Source organism: Tenrec ecaudatus, chromosome 1, assembly GCF_050624435.1.
Source record: "Tenrec ecaudatus isolate mTenEca1 chromosome 1, mTenEca1.hap1, whole genome shotgun sequence".
Lineage (NCBI taxonomy): Eukaryota > Metazoa > Chordata > Mammalia > Afrosoricida > Tenrecidae > Tenrec > Tenrec ecaudatus.
In genome coordinates, this window is record NC_134530.1 from 252,768,086 (window position 1) to 252,791,637 (window position 23,552).

At 40.0% G+C, this 23,552-nt stretch overlaps 1 non-coding gene and 1 pseudogene across 1 annotated transcript; both read left to right on the plus strand.

Moving 5' to 3' along the window:
• The first annotated feature begins 780 nt into the window (after positions 1–780).
• On the plus strand, positions 781–1,186 carry LOC142437429 (large ribosomal subunit protein eL34-like; annotated as a pseudogene).
• A 13,841-nt stretch (positions 1,187–15,027) lies between these two features.
• On the plus strand, positions 15,028–15,131 carry LOC142437923 (small nucleolar RNA U13). Its single transcript, XR_012782422.1, has one exon. It is a non-coding gene; the product is annotated as a small nucleolar RNA U13 (small nucleolar RNA).
• The last annotated feature ends 8,421 nt before the right edge of the window (positions 15,132–23,552 follow it).

Here is a 23,552-nt window from a genome sequence, read left to right on the forward strand (position 1 = left end):
AAGAATACATTTCATTGAACAAATCTGCACGGGACCTCTTGAAAATGTTAAAAAGCAAAGCTTTCACTTTAGGGACTATGACCCACGCCACCGTATTTTCAGTGAAAAGCGGGCACCGAATGAGGAAGGGTGCAGAATGATTGGCACATTTGAGTAATGATGTTGGTGAAGAAGACCGAATATGCCATGGACTTCCAGAAGTAAGAACAAATCTGTCTTGGAGAAAGTACAGCCAGGATGTATACTTAGAATGTATAAAATGTAGTTACAATTGAGAATGGCAAGTCTTCTTCACACATACTTTGGACATAGTATAAGGAGAAGCCACTCCTTGGAAAAGGACAACACGCTTGGTAAGTGGAGGGTCAGTTAAAAAGAGGAAACACAGGGAATCCAGGACAGATGACTCTTTCAGGACCAGTGGTGAGAGTGGCGAGGCCTGGAGTGTGGAGAGAATGTGGGTAGAAAGGGGGAACTGATTATAAGAATCTACGCATAGCCTCCTCCCTGGGGGTGGGACAGCAGAGAAGAAGGCAGGGGGAGACGTCGGACAGTGTAATATATGACAAAATAATAATAATTTATGAATGATGAAGGGTTCATGAGGTAGGGAGGAGTGGAGAGGGAGGGGAGGAAATGAGCAGCAGATATTAAGGGCTCAAGTAGAAGGCAAATGTTTTGAGAATGATGATGACAACAAATGTACATATGTTCTTGACCCAATGGATGGATGGATGGATTGTGATAAGAATTGTATGAGCGCTCTTCCGGAGACGCAGTGTGGAGGCATTCAAAATGGTTCAGCGTCTGACCTACCGGCGTAGGCTGTCCTACAACACCGCCTCTAACAAAACTAGACTGTCCCGAACCCCTGGTAACAGAATCGTTTACCTGTAAACAAAGAAGGTCGGGAAAGCGCCAAAATCTGCATGTGGCGTATGCCCGGGCCGACTTCGAGGGGTCCGTGCTGTGAGACCCAAAGTTCTCATAAGGTTGTCCAAAGCCAAAAAACACGTCAGCAGGGCTTATGGTGGGTCCATGTGCGCTAAATGTGTCCGAGACAGGATCAAGCGTGCTTTCCTGATTGAGGAGCAGAAAATCGTGGTGAAAGTGTTGAAGGCACAAGCACATTGTCAAAAGGCTAAATAAATACAAATGAAGCTTGTTTGAATAAAAAAAAAAAGAATTGTATGAGCCCCCCAATAAAATGATTTTTAAAAAAGAGGAAACCTTTTGATGAGATGGATTGATGCGGTGTCTGCAGCAATGGCTCAACCATAGCAATTCTGAGCGTGCTGAATGCGTGGCAGCGTTTCTTTCGGTTGTGTGCAGGGTTGCTGTCAGCTGAAACTGAGTCCATGGCTTCTTTGAGCAGCAACAATACTCATTCTGAAGGAGCTCCTGGGTGGTGTTTAACTGCTGATAGAAAGGCTGGAACTTCAAGTTTACCCAGGCAAAGAAAGGTCTGGTGACCTGCTTCTCAAAAGTCAGCCACTGACAACATGAAGTGCAGTCCTGCTTTCTGTCACAGTGGGCTAATCACGGACTGGGATCAATCTGACAGCAGCTTGCGTCCGTTCTTGGAGGAGGGAAATATACTCAGCATTGAATATGAGGCAGCATTCTGGCCGAATCTCTCCCCAAACACACTGTCCTTTCTTCAGTCAGGGGCATATTCATATTCCTCATCAGCTCCATAAATGCATGAATTCTTCTGTGATTTTTCTTATTCCTTGCTCAGTTTTCACATGCACATGAAGTGATTGAAAATACCATAGTTTGGATCCAGCGCAACTTATTCCTGAAAGCGACAATTTGACTGTGTAACAATCTAATGAGTTTTGGGTTTTGTTTTGAAGCAGATTTGCCCAGTGCAATACAGCTTTTAATTTCCTTCTTTCTTTCCCTTTTAATTTCTTCACTACTGCTTCCATGAGGGTTGATTGTGGATATAAGTAAAGGGAAATCCTACATGACTTCAATCTTATTTTCTCCATTCACCATGATATTGTCTATTGGTAGTTTGTGAGGGTTTCTCTTATCTTTAGGTTGAAGTGTAATCTATACTGACAGCTGCGGTCTTTGAACTTCATCAGTCAGCGCTTCAAGTCTTTTTCCCTTGTAGAAAGCAAGACGGCGCCGGCTTCATATTGCTGGTAGTTAATGTCTCACTCCTCATATAGTTCTGCTTCTCAGATGATTTGTGCCGCACACAGGTTGAATAAGCATAGTTAAAGGATTCGACCCTGATTTAAACCTTTCCTGATGTTAAACCACATAATACTCCCTTTCTCTGTTCCACCAACTGCCTCTTGGTCTATGTGTTTCCTCGTGAGCACAATGAAGTGTTTGAGAAGTCCCATTCTTTGTAATATGCCTCATAGTTTGTTTGAAATCCACACAATGAAATGCTTTTGAGTGGCCAATAAAATAGAGGTAAACATCTTTCTGCAAAGATCCACCTAAATGTATCCTTGTGTCCGCTCCTAAATCTCACTTGAATTCTGTTGGTTCCTTGTTCATATGCTCCTGCAAATATTTTCTTATTTATCATTCTCAAAATTTCACTTGTATGTATTAATGACATTGTTCAATAATTTCCACATTTTGCTGGGTCACTCGAATGGGCACAAAATATGAATATTTCCCAGGTGCTGTCTTCCAAATCTCATGGCATAGACAAGTTAGGGCTTCCTCGATCCCTAGTGCACTTTTTCCATACACTCCCTCTACCCCTAACATGCTTCCCATCATGACTAGCGCCCAGCATTAGTCTAATCGCAATAGTTTTCATCTGACTTCTTTAAATAATTGAACAGCTATTGCTTTGGCAAGTGCTAGTAGAGACAGTGATTGCTTTGGCAAGTAAATAAACAACGATCCAAGAGCTACAAGAAGCAGCAGAGCTCACTAGTGACGGACAGAATACCGATTCAGCACCATTTGCACTCAGATGGAAGTTACTTGGTCTGATAAGAATTCCCACATGTTAGTAGCTATTCAGCTATTTTGGGGTACAATTTACCACAAACCATGGAAGCTGTGAGTTGGAAGTTACGCGGCAGCACCTAACAGCAACAACAGCATAATATTTGCATATGTGCATCTGAACCCCATGTATTCTGAGCAATGGCTCCCATCCCTACTTCTCCTCAAGAGTTTCAGGAAATGCATACGATTGTGATACATCTAGCATGTATTCGCAAGTAGTAAACCCTCAAAATTCTTAGGTTTATAATTGATATAAATTATGCTATTGCAGATAAATAAGACAATGTCATCTAGTTTTTTAATTTTCCATATGAACATGTATACATGTATGCACATATAAATGTTCTCTGCTATAGAGAAGGGATAACCCTATCTGAAATGGGGATATATTATTTTATTCAAATGCATTATTAGTTTATGCTTTTTTTCTAAGTTGCAACCGCCGTCACTTCTTTTCATGACTTGCTATGTTAGATTGAATTTCTGCTCTTGCTATGTTTAGAATCTATTTTTAACATGGCCAACTGACTTACTATGGAATCATGTGAGTGTTGCTATTTTAAAACGTATAATAGTTGTCCCTAGCACCCTTTAAAGCCATATGGAAGGTCATTTTGTGCCTGCCTGTCCCACTCTGTTGCACACGTTCTAAGATGTAAGATCTTGACTACATAAATATATGTAAATAGCTACTAAGTTCCTCCTGTATGTCAAGAAGCAGGCTGTATATTTTCATCTAATCCTCAAAAAACACCTGTGTTGGGGGAGACTTCTTGCCTTCCTAAGGACAATGTAATTCTCTGTAACAATTAAGCTGTCGACTGAAAAGAAAGAGCGTGGTTGTTAAAGCTAGGTGGTCCCTCGCTCAAATCCTATTTTTACCACTTGTCAGCGATATAAATGAGGGTAAATTACCTCATGTCTCTGAGTCTCGGATTTCTTGTTTGTTTAATGGTAACAATCATTTATTCTGATGACCTATTTAGTTATGTAGCTTATTAGGCACTTCTCGATGTCTGACACAAGGCAGCCACACGGGAAACGGCAGTTATTGGTATTGTTTTCTTATTCTGGAGTGTCTCGATGTCTTGGAGGGGAGATTGGAAGACACTTGTTAAAGGGCCACCACACTGCGCCACTCTGGCCTGGGTGGTTTCGAGCAGAGAACTTTAGAGGAAATCACTTAAGCAACCCACCCTGAGGTTGGAAGATCCGCCCCAGCCTTTCCGTTGGGACCTTTTACCCCTGGGAGTGCTCAGATAACTGCCAGAGTCCCCTGAATGAGTTCTAGTAATTGTTTAACCAAGCCTTAGCTCTGAGCAGGTATGTCCTTGCCTCCTAGGCGTCGCCACTATTGATTCCAACTCCTAGTAGCCCTCTAGGACAGAGTACAGCTGCTCGTTTGGATCTTTGAGGCCATAAAGCTGTGCGGAAGCAGACAGCCTCGTTTTGTTTTAACCAAAGAGCAATCGTTGGCTTCAAACCACGCATATGAAGTTAGCAGCTGAACACAACCCACTGCGATACCGGGGATCCTTCTGCTAGGTTTGGGCACAGATAATGTGGATGAAACCGCTCTACACACACCTAAAGAGCAATTCCTTGACTCATGGCTACACGCAAATGGATCTGGAGTTAAGCCCATTTAAGGATGATTTCTCTGAGATGGCAACTGGATATTTTATAGATAAAAGATTCATGAAACTTTTCTGAGTACTTGAGGTGATGCCTCATACCTTTGTGTTCTCCCTTATTGCCAATAGAAATAACAAGTTTCTTAGGTGGCTCCTTAAGGTAGAAGGTCTTTTCTACTCTTATTAGACTGCTCTATTAGTTTAGTTTAATATCAACTATTAACGTAGTTTCTTTGGTTTCTGGACAGAGGTTGGGAATCCTGGACTGCTTCTATGAGAGAGAAAAGTATCATATTGACGATATACTCTTGGATCAGGAACTTCACCAAGGAAACAAATGTCATTAAATTAGGCAAATGAGGGGGAGTTTTCCCCTCAACTGTGTTTGCCTAGTATTAAATTTCATATACAGTGTAAGAGCACACTGCTTTATAAGACAATTACAAGAAACAAATAACATTCATTTAGCTATCTGAACAAGCTGAAAGAAATTTTGAGACCTCTTCTACTGAGTGACCACTCATAATCCATGGTATCCTTAACAGGTAACAGATAAATATAAATATTTATAATAAATGCTTGCAGAATATCATCATGAATTACTAGTTCTGGTACTCTGTAGATTTATGGCCTTTCTCAACCAGTATATTCTCAAGTATTAAATCACTCCTCAAGTTTAAGGATTTGGGCTTATATATGTACTCCACCCAGTTGCAGGGAAATGAAAATGAAAGGATATTGCCTAATATCTCAAGACTTCAATATTTCCTAAATAAGTATTTGCATTAAATTTCTATGAATTGAAGATCTATCATTTTGTGTCATAAGACAAAATTATTTTTAAGAAAATTATTTAAATAGTTTTTAAGGGTAGTTTATTGTTTAACCTCTCTTTTCTGTGTACAATATTACTTGGAAAACTTGTATTATTTGCCTTAAGTAATCAAGATTTATATAAATTATTGACTGTTTACATAAAAAATTCCACAAATGAAATATACAGAGAAAAAGGATCTAAACTGTGTTTACTGTCCTGCTCAGTGTGTCTTAACCATGTTCCCTGCTTAAAAATTTGGTGTTCCCAGTAAAGTTTTGCAATAGTTCAAGCATCTTGTAGAAACAATAGTTTTAGTTTGAATGTCCCACAGGCAGAGTTTAGAAGATGTTGTAGATTAAATTTATTTTAATGTGGCTCACAACTGTTTTAACTCATATAGATTATCAGACTTGAATGGGACTTTTCAGGGAATTGATTCTGGCTTCTTTGTGTTCAGTGCTTTGAAATGTTATGAAAAGAAGTTCTCAATTAAAAGATAGCATTACTTAAAATTCTTTTTCTGCTACTGAAAAGGGATTAACTATTTTTTGATGAGCAATTTGTGTACAGGGTACGAAATTCCAAAGATACAAAGACTACATAGTGACAAGGCAGGCTCCCCCTCGCTCGCCTAGGTTCCTCGCCACCTAATAGCCCTCCCGAGATGCAGTCAGTGTCCAGGTTTCTGTTTCTTTCTACTTTTTAATAACCAGATACAAATATATAAATTCTTTTATTAGTATCTTGATAGTTTTCTTTAAGGAGAACCAGAAGAATGGTATAACATGTCATCCTTCCAGAATAAAATGCCAAGTCTCTATTTTTATGTCTGAATTCTAGAGAAAATACTATTTGGTTATTTTTTGAGTCTTTGGAAAGCTTTGTATCTAATGCTAACATAATAATGACGTGGCTCTGCTGCAGATTATGAAGGAAATAGTGAAAGGAAGCAGATTGCACATTTTAGCCAAGGAGAAAAATGATATTGTTGAAATGAAAGATAGTTTTAAAATAATTACATTTAGAATAATTTCCAGCAAGTTTTATTGGCATATAGCTCACATGCACAATTCAATCGTTCAATCACATCAAGAAGAGTTGTCCTATCATCACCATAATCATCTTTAGAACATTTTCTTCCTTCTTGTACTCGTTATTAGTTCTTCATTTCCCCCCAACTTCCCCTACCATACTCCCAAGGGACCACTAATCCAGTTACTGTCTATAGATTTACCTAGCCTGTATTTATTTTTTTATTAAAAAATGTTTTTTTCCTATCCTGTATTTCATATACAGAAAAAGCATTAACAACAACAAGCCAAGAATAACAAAGTAAACCAGATAAAAACTTCAGTAGAAAAGAAAGCAGAAAACATTAAAAATGAGCAAATTTGAATTGATCATAAGGGAGATCAAATGATAGGGTGATAAATTTTAACCTAATTGCGCTTGCAGCAATCCACTTTCCAGTGTTTTTTCCATGGTAGCAAGGCAATTCACATTGCTGGTCCATAATCAGAGAGGATTCACCAGAGGCTTAATCCACGTGTATTTTCCCTTCATTAAAAAAATAAAATGAAACAGCTTTAAAATGGGTCAAAAAATGAGATAAAATGGTAAGATATTACATATTTATCTATGTCTGCCATAATCTACTTTACAATGCTCTCTGCCTGATAACAGGCTTATTCACATCTCAATCCATGTATGGACCCTGCACATGGATTTGGGCTTTCATTGTCATCCACAGCTTTCTGCAAAGCAGTTTTCTCACAATTTAAACTCTGAAACTATTCCCTCCTTCAGATTTGGATTACCATCTATACTCAAGTATAAGTCAACCCGAATATCAGCTGAGGCACCTAATTTCACCAAAAAACTGCATTATAAATGTGCTGGAAAATGACTTATACACGAGTATATACGGGATATTATTTACAATCCTTGGATCATACAGGCTGGTGTGCTTCTTCCATGTGGACTTAGTTGACACCTCACTTAGATGGCTATTTTTGGTTTGTTTTAATTGTTAAACATTTTATTGGGAGCTCTTAAAGCTATCATAACACTCTATGGTTCAAACACATCAAGCAGTATTGTACAATTGCTACCACACTCAGTTTCGAAACATTTTCTCTCTTCTTGAACTCTTTGATATCAGCTCACCGTTATTCCCTCCTTCCCTCCCTCCTTTTACTCCCCCAAAACTCATCATTATTTTATCCCCCATAATAGGTTTTTTGGGGTGTGCTCCATATCTTACATAATCCAATAAATGCATTCATATACAATTCTGTTGTTTGCTCCCATCAAATGGGTTACACAGTCATCAATGCTATCAGCTCCCTATTCTGCCCCCCACCCCTTCCTGTACCCTCTGGGAACCATTACTACTGTTACTGTTTCAGAAACTTATCTATCTTGACCTTCATGTACTGAACTGTCTTAAATATACAAATGAACATATGCAAATCTAACATGACTAATGAGGTAAAACAAATAAAAACCATAAGAGTAAGGGGAAGAAATATTAAAGAACAAGAGGATAGTTGTGTGGTTCATCAGTGCTTTCCTGCACCCTGGATTTTTCATCCAATCTGTGTGGTTCTTCTGAGAGGGACTGTCCAATTATCTTACCGGTAGGCTTTGGGTCTCCACTACATCCATATCCCTTCACATCAATTTAGTTGCTTGTTTTGAACTTCTGATATCTCTTCCAATCAACACCTCATGATCACACAGGCTGGTGTGCTTCTTCTATGTGGGCTTTGTTGCTTCCCTGCTATATGGCTGCTTGTTTAACTACAATGCTGTAAGACCCCAGATGCTATATCATTTAATAGCCAGGCACCATCAGCTTTCTTCAGCACATTTGCTTGTGAACCCCTTTTGTCTTCAGCGATCATGTCAGGGAGGTGAGTATCATACAGTGCCACATTATTAGAACAAACTATTTTTGTAGTGAGGTAAGATTTAAGTCTTTCTGCTTCCTTGTTGCATTTGCTAATATATACCTATATTAACAAATGCACATATATGAATACATGCATACATTTGCATATATACATTTTTCTTCTTTCCTCTCTTTCTTTTTATCCTCCTGTCCCACTATCATGTTTACTGATCATTTACCTCTCATTAATTCCTCTCTGATACACTTCGATTGATCGAGCAGAACCAGAAAAGCTCCACCTTCCTCGCCATCAATTTTAGAACACTTACTATTCCCCTGTACCTGTCATTATTGGCTCACTGCTCACCTCCCACGCCTCCTCTCCTCCTATATCCCCCAGGAACCATCAGTCCAGTCACTGTCTCCATAAGATTGGCCACCCTTCCTATCTTGTACAGATAAGCAGCACAACAACAACCACAAAAGAAACATGCAGATAGTCACAAGCCTAACAGGGATCCTGACATTGAGCAGCTGATGATCTCTCTGTTAAATAGAGAAGAACATACTATAAACCATCAAGTCTAGTCTCCATTTCTCTCGGGGTTACATATTCCAGGTCCCGCTTCCCTAACAACACATATGCATTTTAGTCTTCAGCTTTGTGTTTGAAAGGGATGCGTCCTGAAAGTCCCCATTGCTATTCCTGCAATCAGGAATGGAGCAGTAGCCCCACCCCCAATCATGCCTTTAGACTTTCAGTGTGGCCTCCTTATGGGTAATCCTCAATCAGTTCAGATGTGGTGTAGATAACTGCTTGAAAACAAGCTTTTAAAACCCCAGATGCTATGTTTTCTGACATCTGGGAACCATCTAGTTTCTTCACCTCACTTTGCTATAGCACCCATATCTTCAGCACTCTCTTCATGAGGCTGAGCATCAAGTTGGGCCATGTCATCTTTAGAATCAATTGCTCTTAGATTGGCGCTAGAATTAAGTGCAAGCCCAAAATATGCCTCCAGTTTACCTTAGACACATCATTGTCATTTTATGTTAGAGAATATTATCAATCATCTTCTTGGAGCATCGCTTCCACTACCATCAGGTCTATGCTGACACATAGTGACCCTATAGGGTAGAGTAGAACTGCCCCTGTGATTCTCCAAGCCTTCAAATCTTCACAGAAGTAGAAAGCCTAATCCTTCCCTGAGGAGCTGGCTGGTGCTTTCAAGCTACTGATCTTGCGGTTAAGAGCATACTTAATCTTGCAGTTAACAGCATAACCACTGGGTATTGATAGTGTCATTAGTTTAGCCAGTAGTATAGATTTTAAAACACTATTGGGAAAGGGAAATTACATGAGTATAGGCCAGCTATGGACCGCAATACGTGAACTGTTGATCTGTACAGATGAAACTCCCAAGTGATTGGACATTATTCACATAAACAATGATGAAGATAGAATAAATCTTCTCATAATATTCACTCACATCAGCAGAGCCATGCCTAGCAGATTATGAAACAAGGAGAGCATAAAGTAGTAAGTAAATGATTGCTCCAGGCAACCAATCATCGGGCATCCTCAAGGCAAGAGATTTCAACCAAAGTCCAATGTCTTCCAGTAAAATAATTTTTAATTAATTAAAAATCCTCTTTGTATAAGCCATTTAGTCTCTGATCTGAAAATTTCTGAATGAAATCTCTTCATGAATTTACATGAGATTTAAAGAAATCTAATGTCCCCCTAAGTGGAAATTCTTCCCTTTCTCATGTTCTTTCATATGCCACATTCAAAAACCGGTATGAACTTGACACTTTGTATACATTTTATCTAATCCTCATAACAAAATGCATTATATCTATATATATTGCACATATATAGATATTACATATCTACCTAAATAATTTATGGCATTTTGTTATTGTTGAGGATATTCACAACAGCATACACCAATCCAACAATTTCTACATATGCACTTCGGTGACATTGCTTATATGCTTCAAGTTTTGCACCCTTTGTCACCCTCCTGTTCAGAGTTGTTCTTCCCTCATTAATATGAGCTCATTACCCTAATGTTCCCGTCTAACTGTTTGAGTTGCTGTTGTCAATTTGCTCTCATAGAGATCATAAACGAGCACAATGACCAAGGAACATTCTTTACTAATTTTAGTTAACCCTATTATTGGAACTTAACGAAAAGGAGAGCTGGTGGTGTGTAGGTTATGCTTTGGGCTGCTCATCACAAGTTCAAAGTCACTAGCTGCTCCAAGATGAGAAAGATAAGGTTTTCTGCTCCAACGAAGATTTGCTTTACAGCCTAAGAAATCTACAGCCCAGCAACCTGTACAGCAGTTCTCCCCAGCCCTATGAGTCAGAATAAATTTGAGGGCAGAGTTTGGATTTGGATTATTTGGTTTAAGGAGCTCCTGTGGTGCTAGAGGATAAGTACTGACCCAACAGTCATTCCACAGAAGAAGAGGAGCCTGTCTGCCCTGATAAAGATTTAATCTCAGAAATCCTGAGGAGCAGTTCTGCGCTGGCCTACAAAGTTACTATGAGTCAAAACCTTGATGGCAGTTGGGATAGTTGGGCTTATTGTGCCAATTAGGCCAATGGAACATGTGGGCAGAGTTTGGTTGGGTCATTGATTGATTGGAGGACAACCAAAATAATCTCTTCCTTGCTCCCTGGTGATCGAACCAGCGTGCTGCTGCTTTAGCTAGTTCTCCGCCTCAACCTGTGTGCTACACTACCTGTGAGCCAAGCCAACCCACAGATCATGTTGCTAGAGCTTGAGGGTCCTTGCATGCATTGCTTGAGCTTGAGGCTGGTGGATCCTGTCGCCTTGCTTGAGTTCCAGATCCCGTCAGGGCCTGCTTCCCTAAGCTCTGTTGCTACTAACTGTTGCTGACCCACGCTGCTGTCTGCTGCCTTTGCACAGACTCTGTCTGCCTTGCCTGAGGGAAGACTCCACTGTCTGCTTCCTTGACCTTGGACCCAGCAGCCCAGTGAGTTGAAGGACTTCCAGTAGATTAACTGTGCCACAAAAGTGAGTTGAACAGAGCCCCCTCTACTGTCGTGTGGACTAATTAGTGGTTATATTTCTTCTCACTGTATAAACCTATCCTCTTATGTATATTTAATGAAGTGTCCTGATCTTGTCTCTCTAGAGAACCTTGCCTAACACTGCAGTGTATTTAGTATTTATTTTAAGATATTTCAGGTGATATTTTTAGTTTAAGACGTAAGGATTATCTCAGCAAAATCTTTTAAGGAATTCATCCAGTTTCCATGGTTTCAGAAAATCAGGATTCTTCAAAAATTTGAAATTCTGCTGCACATTTCTCCCCCCTTTGATCAGGATTCTTCTATAGTATCTTTCATCAAAAGGTTCAGTAATGATAGTTGGGCACCATTCCTTTCATATGGTCTTATGACAAAGGGAACAGTTATTTATAGAGGCAATTAGCTAAATTTCCTCCTCCAGCTTCTAACTCTTCTTCCTCCTTCGGTTGGAAAGGGGAAACCGATGACAAGGATCCACATGTAACCTCCTCCCTGGGAGACGGACGGCAGAGAAGCGGGGGAAGGGAGACTCCGAATAGGGCAAGATATGACAAAATAACAATCTATAAATTATCAAGGGCTCATGAGGGAGGGGGGAGCAGGGAGGGAGGGGAAAAAAAGAGGACCTGATGCAAAGGGCTTAAGTAGAGAGCAAATGCTTTGAAAATGATTAGGGCAAAGAAAGTACGGATGTGCTTTATACAATTGATGTATGTATATGTATGGATTGTGATAAGAGTTGTATGAGCCCCTAATAAAATGTAAAAAAAAAAAAGACGATTTTGTAATTTGATGGCTGCATTGCCAACTTTTAAAGAACCCGCCCTGAATCCAAGCACTACACAAAATATGACAAGGTAGAAAAGAACTAATATGATAATAAGCCAATTAACTGGGAAGTACCATGAAACTATGACCCCGAACCTCTAAACCAAGACACCAAGTCCCATAAAGGGTTTGATTGTACATTAAAAGCCTCAGAAGCTATTCTTTTTTCTTTTTATTTATTTTAAAAAAACATTTTATTAGGGGCTCATACAACTCTTATCACAATCCATACATATACATACATCAATTGTATAAAGCACATCTGTACATTCTTTGCCCTCATTATTTTCTTTTTTTTTCCCCCTTTTCTTTTTTTACATTTTATTAGGGACTCATACAACTCTTATCACAATCCATACATATACATACATCAATTGTATAAAGCACATCTGTACATTCTTTGCCCTCATTATTCTCTTTTCTTTTGGTTGTTGTAAACTTATCGATCACACGTTTGGCAATTTAACTCTGCTAATCGAATTGCTAATGATCTCTTCTATGCACATCCTAAAGACAGCATGACATAAAAAATAAGTTTCCTTTGTCCTATAACCTAGATTAAAGGTTCTCAAAATGTGGTTCCTAGACTAACAATATCAACATGTAGGAATATGTCAGACTTGCAAATTCTTGAACCCCTCACTCCACACCTACTGAACAGAAATTCTAGGTATGAGATCAGCTATCTGTATTTTAATAAATCCTTCAGGTGATTTGATGCATATTCTAATTTGAGAATCATTACAGATCATGAGATGTAGGTATTTAGCTCAGAAATTTAATCACAATTCATTATGCATATATTTGAAAACTGACCTGTGCTCACTGAATCCTATTCAGCCAATATTTGAACAGGTTCAGCCAACAATCAAATCAATCCTGTATAACAGGTATTTGTCAATGTTTTAGCTACACAGCCTCTGGATCCCTTCCTATTACAGTTAACTTCCCATTTTATGTCTCAATGGGAAACCTAGTGCCCAACTATGGATGCTACAGGGGTCCAGATACACCCTCTTCCATCTCTAAAAGCAGGGACATATGAACCAGAATGACAAATCAATTATTCCTACTTGTAAGGCCTGGTGACAATGTTGGGTTAGCATTGGACTGCTAAATCCAAGGCCAGCAGTTCAGATTCACCAGCCACTCTGGAGAAAAATGATATTTTGTTCTCCCATAAGATATACAGTTTCAGAAACCCACAGGGGCAGTCTACTCTACCCTATAGGGTCCCTGTGAGTCAGAATTGACTTGATGGCAGTCAGATATTTCTTTGTGTGGGGGGAGGATGGTTACTTAAAACTCTGAATGCTAAGCAAGTTACAAAGAAAAAAGGATGATTTAGAATCATTCATGGGGTAAGTGAAATGACCTCTGAGGATCTTTCAGACTCCGTGAGTGAATGGTTCAGCGATCTATAAATATCTGGTGGAGTAGACAGTAGGGTGTCTGGTGCTGGTGATGGAAACAGCAAGGCTAGGCTATACAATGAGGTGACTTGAGCTAAGAGTAATTACATAATCTGGTGTCAACATGAAACTACTAAGAGTGAAGAGGTGGAGTCTAGTCTGTCAATCAGGTCACAGCTTGATGCCCTCATTTGGAGACGCTAAGGAGCTAAATAACTCACTGGAGGCCAGACACACTCTCTCCCTGCAAGACATTCCTGTTCACAAGTCACATGGAGCTACGTTGATGGCAGCCAGAGCCTTGGAGCTGGAGGAGCCACATGGAGACCCAGGCCAGTGCTGAGATGTTTCCATCCCCCTGGATCCACAAGACGTTTCACCCCTGACCTGTGTTCTTCCTGCATTTGGCATCATTGCATGTGTTACGTGAGTCTGAAGAGGAATATATAGACTGATATCAAACATATGGATTAATATCGGACATACAGACTTGATCTGGACTGGGCTGGGATGTTTTCTCAATATACAATTGCTCTTTTATATCAAACTCTTTCTTATACACATCTGAGTGTCAATTAATTTTTTTCTCTAGTCTACCCGGACTAGCACAGTGCTGCACCTATCTTCCCAGAATTCCAGTCCTTTTCTGAGCCTGGCTTCCCAACCTACATACAACTTGGACTCTGACTCATAGCATCTCCACGCGCAACAGAACAAAGCACTGCATGGATCTGCACTGACCTTAAACTTGATCCTCTGCCTGAGTTCCCTTCTCCAGCCGAAATGTCGATCCATCGCATTGAGGGCATTCTTCTTTTCCCGCCCCTCTATTTTACCATGATGTCTTTCTCCAGGTCCCTCCTAACAACCTGTCCACACATGTAGGGCAAAAGCTCGCCACCCTTGCCTCTAAGGAGCTCTCTGGCCTTCTTCCAAGAAGAGATCGCTTTATCCTTTAAGCAGTCCATGGTACTTTCATTAATCAAATAAAAAAATCCTCTTAATAAATTCGGCAGAATTCATTTCTGTTTCTAGAAACTAAGAACCAGAAGAATTCACACGTATTCATTCCTTAGTGGTTCGTCCATATGAAACTAGGTTCACAGCTTCTTCTGGCTGCTTGAACCTAGGACAGAAGTAGGTATTCAATGCTGGTAAATACCAGCAAGGAGCCGAAAAAAAGATTGGCATTAGTAGCTGAACTCTGGGACTGTGTTTTGTTTTTTTTTTTGTGCCATATTTGTATGAATCTTTGGGACTGACTCCAAATGCTTCCTGGAATAATCCAACATTGCTTGCATTTTATGTTCCATTTTATTTTTAGATTAGGAGTTTTGGGTTTTTTTTTTTTTGGTAAAAAGTTCTGTTAAATTATCAGTGACTAGATCCTTTTCCGGTTCATAAACATGATGATTGGGTCCTTACATGTCTGTGTGACATGTGCCTCCCTTAATCCTTGTTACGACGTGAGCACGTTACCCATCTGACATGGAAAAAAATGAAAAAAATATTCTCAGTGACTGTACCACCTATGCTCCTGGGTTATGCAAATCGTTAGCTGCTCTACAGGTTCAAATATACCTAGAAGTGCCATGGAAGAAAGGCCTGACCGTCTGCTTCCACAAGACCACTGCCATAGAAAACTGTGGTACACAGATGAGGTACAACCCTTGGGGCTGTAATGAACTAGAATCAACTCATTGTTTCCATCTTCATCTCAAGTGTCTTTCAAATCTGACCCCCACTCTTCAGTCCCGAATCAGCGTTCTCTTGTCAAGTTTGAACTAGTGTGGAGCTCCGAATTGCATTTAGTCTTCACTACACTTGGGTCCATCGTCCCTGCTGCTGCCTACCACCTCCCCAGTCCATAGATGTGATGGCCTCATTCCCCTGCCAGAAATATATATAAACAGTTCCCTGTAGCTTATAGTTAGTCTAACATCCATTTTATAATCTGACATCAATAAAGCGCTCTAGCTTCCAGTCTATCCGCCTCCAACCCTTACTGCTCCCAAAAACTTCAGTCAAAAGAATTGTTACAAATGTTTTGAGATCTTGTGGTTTTTCATTCTACTGTCCCCCGAACCCCAAAAGACCTCTTTCTTTATAAAGAGCCAACACCTGGGCAAACCTTTTTAACTCACAGAGCATCGCTTATTATTTTGAATTTTTTTAGGATGGCTTTTTTATTAAACACTCATTTGACAGGTTTTATGTTAGTGATTACAAGTTGGCTTTTAATTCACTTATATTTACTGTGTAACCAAGGACAATTTATTTAAACGGTTAAAAAAAAAGAGGACAATTAATTTAATCTGCACAAACTCCTCATCTGTAAATTGAGAGTAATGATAGAATCACATCTTCTCGGATTTTTTATTGGGGGTTCATCCAATTCTTATCACAATCTATACAAACATCCGAGGGTGTTTTTGCGTACTAAATTAGTTGATACATTTGAAGGACTTAGTCATTGCCTCAGACACAGGACGCACCAGGTGCTGCTGTTTGGCGACATTGAGTCGGTGCTGACTAACGGCAACCCTGTGAACAGAAGACTGGAACCCTACCAGCCCCGTGCCAGGCTTACGATTGTTCCGAAGCTTGAGCTCGTTGTTGTTGTCGTCAAAGGGCCGATCCACTGAGCCTCTACTTTGCCAAGCATTGGGTCCCATGCAAGGGACTGGTCCCTCCAAGTATGGGAGACAGTGTCACCATCCTAGGGAGCATTCTGGCTGTATTCGTTCCCCAAAAAAACCTTTTTGTTCTTCCATATTCTTCATGAACACCATAATTCAAATGCATCGATTATTCTTTGGTCTTCCTTATTCATTGTCCAACTTTCACATGTCTGTTAAAAACAAACTCAAACAAAAACATGCATATTAGGCACATGAAAACACCATGGCTTCAGTCTGGTACACCCCAATCCTCAAAGTGACATCCTTGCTCTTCAACACTTCGCAGAGGTCTGTGAGCAGATGTGCCCAATGCCATCCGCCATTTAATCTCCTGACTGCTGCTCCCATGCACAGTGGCTGTGAATCCGATCAGGATGAAATTCTTGACAACTTCAATATATTCTCTGCCTATTTTTGGATAGTTTTATTTCTTTTTTATTTTATTTTATTGGGGGCTCTTACAGTTCTTATCACAATCTACACAAATATCCATTGTGTCAAGCACATCTGTACAGAGGTTGTCATCATCTTTCTCAAAACATTTTCTTTCTACTTGAGCCCCTGGCATCAGCTCCTCGTTTTTCCCCCTTCTTTCCCTACCCCCGCTCCCCACTGTCCCTTGATAATTTTTTTTCATGTCTTATACCAACTGTTGTCTTATTTCACCCACTTTTCTGCTGTCTGTCCCCCTGGGATGGGGCCATATGTCGATCATTGTGATTGGTTCCTCCTTTCTCTGCTTATTCTGAGGTCTTCTATTGTCCTAGTTGTGAGGATTTGGGTTTTCTTTACATTGAGCTGCAATTCACACTGAAGGCTTCAGTCCTTGATTTTTATAAGCAAGTGCTTCAAGTTCTCCTTCCTTTCAGCAAGCAAGGTTGTTTCATCTGCATATCACAGGTAGTTAATAAGCTTCCTCCAACCTTGATGCTGCGTTCTTCTGTAGTCCAGTTCTATAATCTAGTTCTATGGTCCAGCTTCTCAGATAATTGTGAGCACACAGATTGAATAAATATGATGTAAATCTACAACCCTTAAGCACATCTTTACTGATTTTAAACCACGAATTATTCTCTTATTCTATTTAAATGACTGTTTTCTATTCCACATGAGCACAATTAAGTGTTCTGGAATTCCCACTGTTGTAATGTTATTTATGTGATGCACACAGTTTCTTATGTGTTTATAATGATCCACACAGTTGAATTTCTTTATACAGTCAATAAAATGCAAATAAACATCTTTTTAGTATTCCTTGCTTTCAGCCAACATTAATCTGATGTCAGCAATGATATTCCTCATTCCACATCTTCTGAATCTGGCTTGCATTTGGCAGTTTACTGCCAATGTACTGCTGCAGTGACTGTTCAATTATTTCAGCAAAAATTTACCTGCGTGTGATTTTAGTGACACTGTTTGATAATTCCTGCTTTCTCTTGGGCTCCCTTTCTTTGGCATGGGCACTGTGATAGTTAGATTTTTTTGTGCCAACATGGCACCTGTAAGAAGATATGGGCGGAGTTTATTCTATCAGTCAGGTCTCAGTTTGATGACCTCATTTGGAGGTGCTACCAAGGTGCTCTCTGGAAGTCAGCTCCCCATCCCCATCCCCCACCCCACCCCAAACCCTCTGCCTTCACCTTCCTGTTGGCAAACCATGCTGAGACCTATGCGAGCCCTGTGACGCAGACACTGCCATTGGATCCACTCAACTCTGCACCCACCAGGCTGTGATCTTCCTGCATTCTGCTCATTGCATGTGGCTGTGTGAGTCTGGAGAGGGACTTATGAACTAGTGTCAGACTTATGGACGTGAGTTGGACTGGGCTGGGATGTTTGACTGATGCATGATTACTTCTTGATATCAAGCACTTTCTTATACATATATGAGTATCTCTAGATTTGTTGCTCTAGTAGCCCGGCCTAACACAGGCACAAATATGGAGCTTTTCCAGTTGGTTTCAGGGTGCTATCTTTCCAATTTCTTGGCATAGCTTGTTGAAATCCTTCAATTAATAGTCTGTCAATTTCTGGAAACTTGATTTTCTCTAATCCCTCTAAGTTTCTCATAAGACGCTTGAAGTGACTGTTTGTCCAGCAGTTCTTTGTGTCACACTAACTGTGTATTTGTTCCATTTTCATTTGATGCTTCCTGTTCTATTCAATATTTTGCCCCCAGAATCCTTTCTAACTTCAAGTTTTTGTTAGTTCACTCTAATGCTTTATTTTGTCTTCTTGAGCTGTCCCTTGGAATGATCTGTTTAGTTCTTCTACCTCATTATTGTTCTCAATTCCTTTAGCTATTCTAAGTTTAAGAGCAAATTTCAGAGTCCCTTCTGACATCCACTTTAGTGTTTTTCTTTATTTCTTTAATTTTTAATGACCTTTGATCTATTGCTTTCTTCATGTGTGAAGTTCTTGATATCACTCCACATCAGCAGGTCTTCTGTCATTCATGTCCAGAGCATCAAATCTGTTCTAGATATATTCTCTAACTCAGGTGGAATATATTCATGATTTTATTTTGACCCTCATGGACTTTTTAAAATTTTCTTCAACTTTAACCTGAATTTATTTATAAACTGTTGATGGTCTATTCCGTATTCAGTCCCTGGCCTCATGTTGGCTGCTGCTATTGAGCTTCTCCATTATCTCTTCCCATGCCAATTTGCACAGATCTAAAAGTTGAAACGTTAGCTTCTATTTATCATCCTCACAGTATCTCTACTATTACATCACAAACAGCCCGAACTCTCAAAAGTTCAGAGTTAGGTTTTCTGAGTAAAACAAAGCTTATAGTGGATTATTTCTTCATTGCACATTGCTTCCCCACCCCCCTAGAAAAATCCTATTCTTTCTTATTTTCTTCTTTGTGAATGCCCCCTAGTTTCCATGTGATTCTGACACACTCACACATACTCCACATTGCCTGGGGCTTATATCTTTGGGAGGTTATAAATGACTTCATTGATTAATATTATTGTTATGGATCTGTTTAGATTTTCTACTTCTGTCTGTGATAATTTAGGGAGGTAATATGCTTCTGGACATTTCTTCTAGGTTTTCAAGTTTGTTGAAGTTCAATCCTTCATAGTATTGCGCTATTTTTTTCTATTTCAGCTAGTTATGTAATGATATTATTCATTTCATTTCTTATTTGTGATCAGTTTATAGATTTTGTTAATCCTTTCAAAGAACCACCGTCTCGCCTTATTGGGTCTTTCTTTTATTTTTCTATTTTATTTCTGCTCTAATCTTTATTATTCTTTCATTCTGGTGTTGTAAGCTTGATTTACTGTTTCTTTGTTTTCTAATTGTTGGACATGTTGACTCAGGGGGATGATTTTGTTTCTTCTATACTGATGTGTGCATTTATTGCTAAAAATTGCCCTCTGCGCATTGCTTTTTTTGTATCCCAAGGATTTTGATATGCTGTGTCTTCATTCTTGTTTGACTCAAGGAATTTTAAAAATTTAATTTCTTTTATTACTCAATATTTTAAAAGCAGAGTGCTACTCAATCTCCACGAATCAGCTGTTTTTCTTTCCTTGATATTCCTATTGTCGATCTCTAGCTTTTATCATTGTGATCTGAGAAGACGCTTGGTAATACTCCTCTATTTTTCAGTGTGCCGAGGTTTGCTTTGTGGCCTAACATAAAATGTTCAAAGCAAAGATGTCATTTTGATGACGAAAGCACCCCTGACCCAAGTCATGGTATTTTCCATTGCCTCTTACGCATGTGGAACCTGGACCCTGAATCAGAAGGACTGGTCCATTTGATTTATGATGATGGTGAAGAATATTGAAAGAGCATACCAATCTTTCTTTGAAGAAACACAGTCAGACTTCTTTAGAAACGAAGCAGTTTTCACTGTCCTACTTTGGTCATGTTTCAAGAGAGGTAAGTCCCGAGAAAAGCACGTCATGCCTGATGAAGTCGGGGGTCAGCAAGAGAAAGGAAGGCCCTCACGGAGATGGACTGACCCAGCGGTGCAACCATGGGTTCCACCAACCACTGTGCGGACTGTGCAGATCCGGGCAGTGTGCCGCCTTGCTGCACGTCGGGGCGCGATGACAAGGAACAGACTGGATTGCACTTAACAACGTGAAGCGGGCGGCCAAAATCACAGGCGAAATAGTGATGGGAATTTATAATAGAAATGTTGCATTGACAGCCTCCGGACCTGCTGATCAAACAGAGCATCCCCAAAAGAGAAACCACCAGGTATAAAGTCTATGCTTCTGCCTGCAAGGTCTTCATGCTGACATACCACATCAGAATTTGGTCCGATTGGAAAGTGGCCTGTGTTTTTCAATATTTGGTTTCTTTTTGTTTTTTTTTTTTAAAAAGAACAAATATTAAACAAAAGGCCAAGAAAACTCATCAGGCACATGTTAGTCTAGGCTTCTCTCATTGGGTCTGTAGAATTGGCAGGCAAGCAGGCACCCATATTATAAAACCATTTAGAACCGAGGTTAGAAAAGCTCCAGACATGACAAGGGAAGCGTGCAAGGTAGGCAAGGCTTTAGATACACGACTATGCGTGGACGATCTCTGTTTGTTCTAATGAATAAATTGGGTTTCATATGTGACGTGGCTTTCAGCTGTATTCGGTGTTAAAAAAAAAGTGATGTTGTGTAGCATCTGTCCGGCATCTGTCGGCAGAGCCTGTGAACGCAGAAACGTGGCTGTGACTCTGACAAGCTGACCCGGTCCGCTAGCTCTGCAGCTCCCGTGCCCACGTGATACTGGGGCGGGGGTGGGGATGGGGTGCGCGCCCCGGAACTGCCAACGGGGCCTGTTTGGAGAGGAGACTCAAGTGGGTTTCCGACGTCCCTGGATGCCTTCCCTGAGCCGGCTGTGAGAGGGCAGGACCCGCCGCTCCTGCTGATCGCTTCATTGTTTTATTAAGCCCCGTCTTTTAGAAATCCATTTTCTAAAAAAAGGAAAGAAATAAATCCATTTTCTACTTAAGGACCGGAAGCTTATTTTTTTTTAATTCCAACAATCACAGAAAAAAGACCAGAAATTACATGACAAAATCATTCCTCCAAGGGCTCTAGAAGAAAGCAAATGTTTTGAGAAAGATGAGGGCAACAAATGTACAAAAGTAATTGACATACAATGGATGGATGTACAGATGGTGATGAGAGTTGTAAGAGCCCCCCCCCCAAAATGATTAAAAATAAAATCATTCCTAGATTCTTGCCTTTCACACACTATAACAATTTTTAACATATAGGAAAATATCAAAGTCCACTGTATTTTTAAACTTAATTCCCCCCCCCCAAAATGCACAAAACAAGTAGGTATTTTTAAAAAATCAGTTATTTTTAAGCATTTGCCACAAGGTATGGGATTCACTTCTTTTCCTAATCTTTTAGTTCTGGCAATCTAACAAATCAATAAGCAAAAATCCAAGATGTATCCTGGCATTTGTCTGGTTCTCTTTGTCACTCATAGAACCCTAGGGATATCATTTCCTTTTAGTGGTAGTATTTAGTCTAAACCCGCTGCCATTGATTCTGACTCATAGCGACTCTATTTGAGAGTACAGCCACTCCTGGGAATTTATAAGACTGTAAGTCATATAGGAATAAACAGCCTCATCTCCCCACCCACCCTCCACCCCCAGATTGTGGGTTTGAACCACCAACCTTTTGTTAGCATCCCAACACTTAAACCACTATGCCACTAGGGTCCCTTGATTTTTTTCTTCTTCTTGGAAGTAGAATGGGACAAACACGGGAGGTGAGTTTGAGCTTTGGTGACTTGTTCACGTCTGTTGACTCCAAAGGGAAGTTTCCTTGAATGGGCTAAAAGGTAAAGTATTGGTTTCTCACTTCACCTTCAGGCCAGGGCAGAATAATCATTGAAGAACAGTGATCACAGATATTGCCACTGAAAACTTTCCCAACCAAGCACAGTCTAAAAAACCTGACGGGAATGTCTAACTCATAAGTGTGAGAGAACTGTGTGGGGAGGCATAAACACTACCAGTACAAGACACTAGTAGGTGTCTCTTTAATACAAGGGAAAGAAAAACATTCGTGTGTGTATGTATGATAATACAAGGGAAAGAAAATGATATATTTTTTCTAGGTATATATGTTCGGTGTCATTGGGTTGGTTCGGGCTCATAGTGACCCTATTACAATAGGACCAACTGTACACTGCACAGTCCTGCGCTAGCCTCACAAGTGTTGCTATGTTTGTTCCCACTGTTGCAGCTGCTGTGTCAGTCCATGTCCTCCTGAATCATCCTCTTTTCCACTGCCCTTCTCCTTTCCCAAGCACAGTATCTTTGTCCAGGAACTGGCCTCTCCTGTCCCAAGCACCAGGATGAAGTCTTACCATCCTCGATTCCAAGGAGCATTCTGGCTGTACTTCCTCCATCACAGATTTGTTTGTTCAGTGTACTTCACTATTCTTCACTAGCACCATAATTCAAATGCATCGATTCTTCTTCAGTCTCCTTTATTCAATGTCCAATTTTCACATTCCTATGAGGCGATTGAAAATACCATGACTTGGGTCAGGTACACCTTCCTCTTCAAAGTGATGTCCTTGCTCTTCAACTCTGTATATGTGAGGGAGGGAGTAGGGAGAAAGTACATGGGGCATGGAGCATCCAAATGCAATGTGAGCGTCTGGTGAATTGTTTTACTTAACACCCTGTGACCCAACGTCACGGGAACAATGTTTACGCTGCACTCTCTGGGCAAAGAATTGAGTGGAGTGAAGGTAATACACAATTCCTTTTTGTATAGTATAGCTGCATATGTTTTCTCCTTTGAAGATGCCTTATCCCAATAATTTTCTTTTCTAAGATAGCATAATTGGAATGGAGGTTGTGGAGAGAAGACAAGAGAGCAAGATTCTTGCACGTAGTCGCTGCCATCTTCATGATATTATTACTTTGTTAGTGGTGCTTGTACCAAAATATCACTTCAGCCCACTGATTAAGTTATACTTTAATTTGTTTTGATAGCCACAAAGGATTATTCTAGGGCTCTGCGTCATATCCCCAGCATATTTGTTAACATTTCAAATGTCTTTTTCATCAGCTGCTGTTGCTAAGGGATTTTTGTTTAAAAAATAAAAATGATAGTGTCTTTGCAGTTGTTATGTCTGTATGGGGAGAAACCCTAAGAGAATAAGCGGAAATAGTGTTAAAACAATAAAAGAACTCAATCAAATGGCTGGTTATAAAACTAATATTTTAA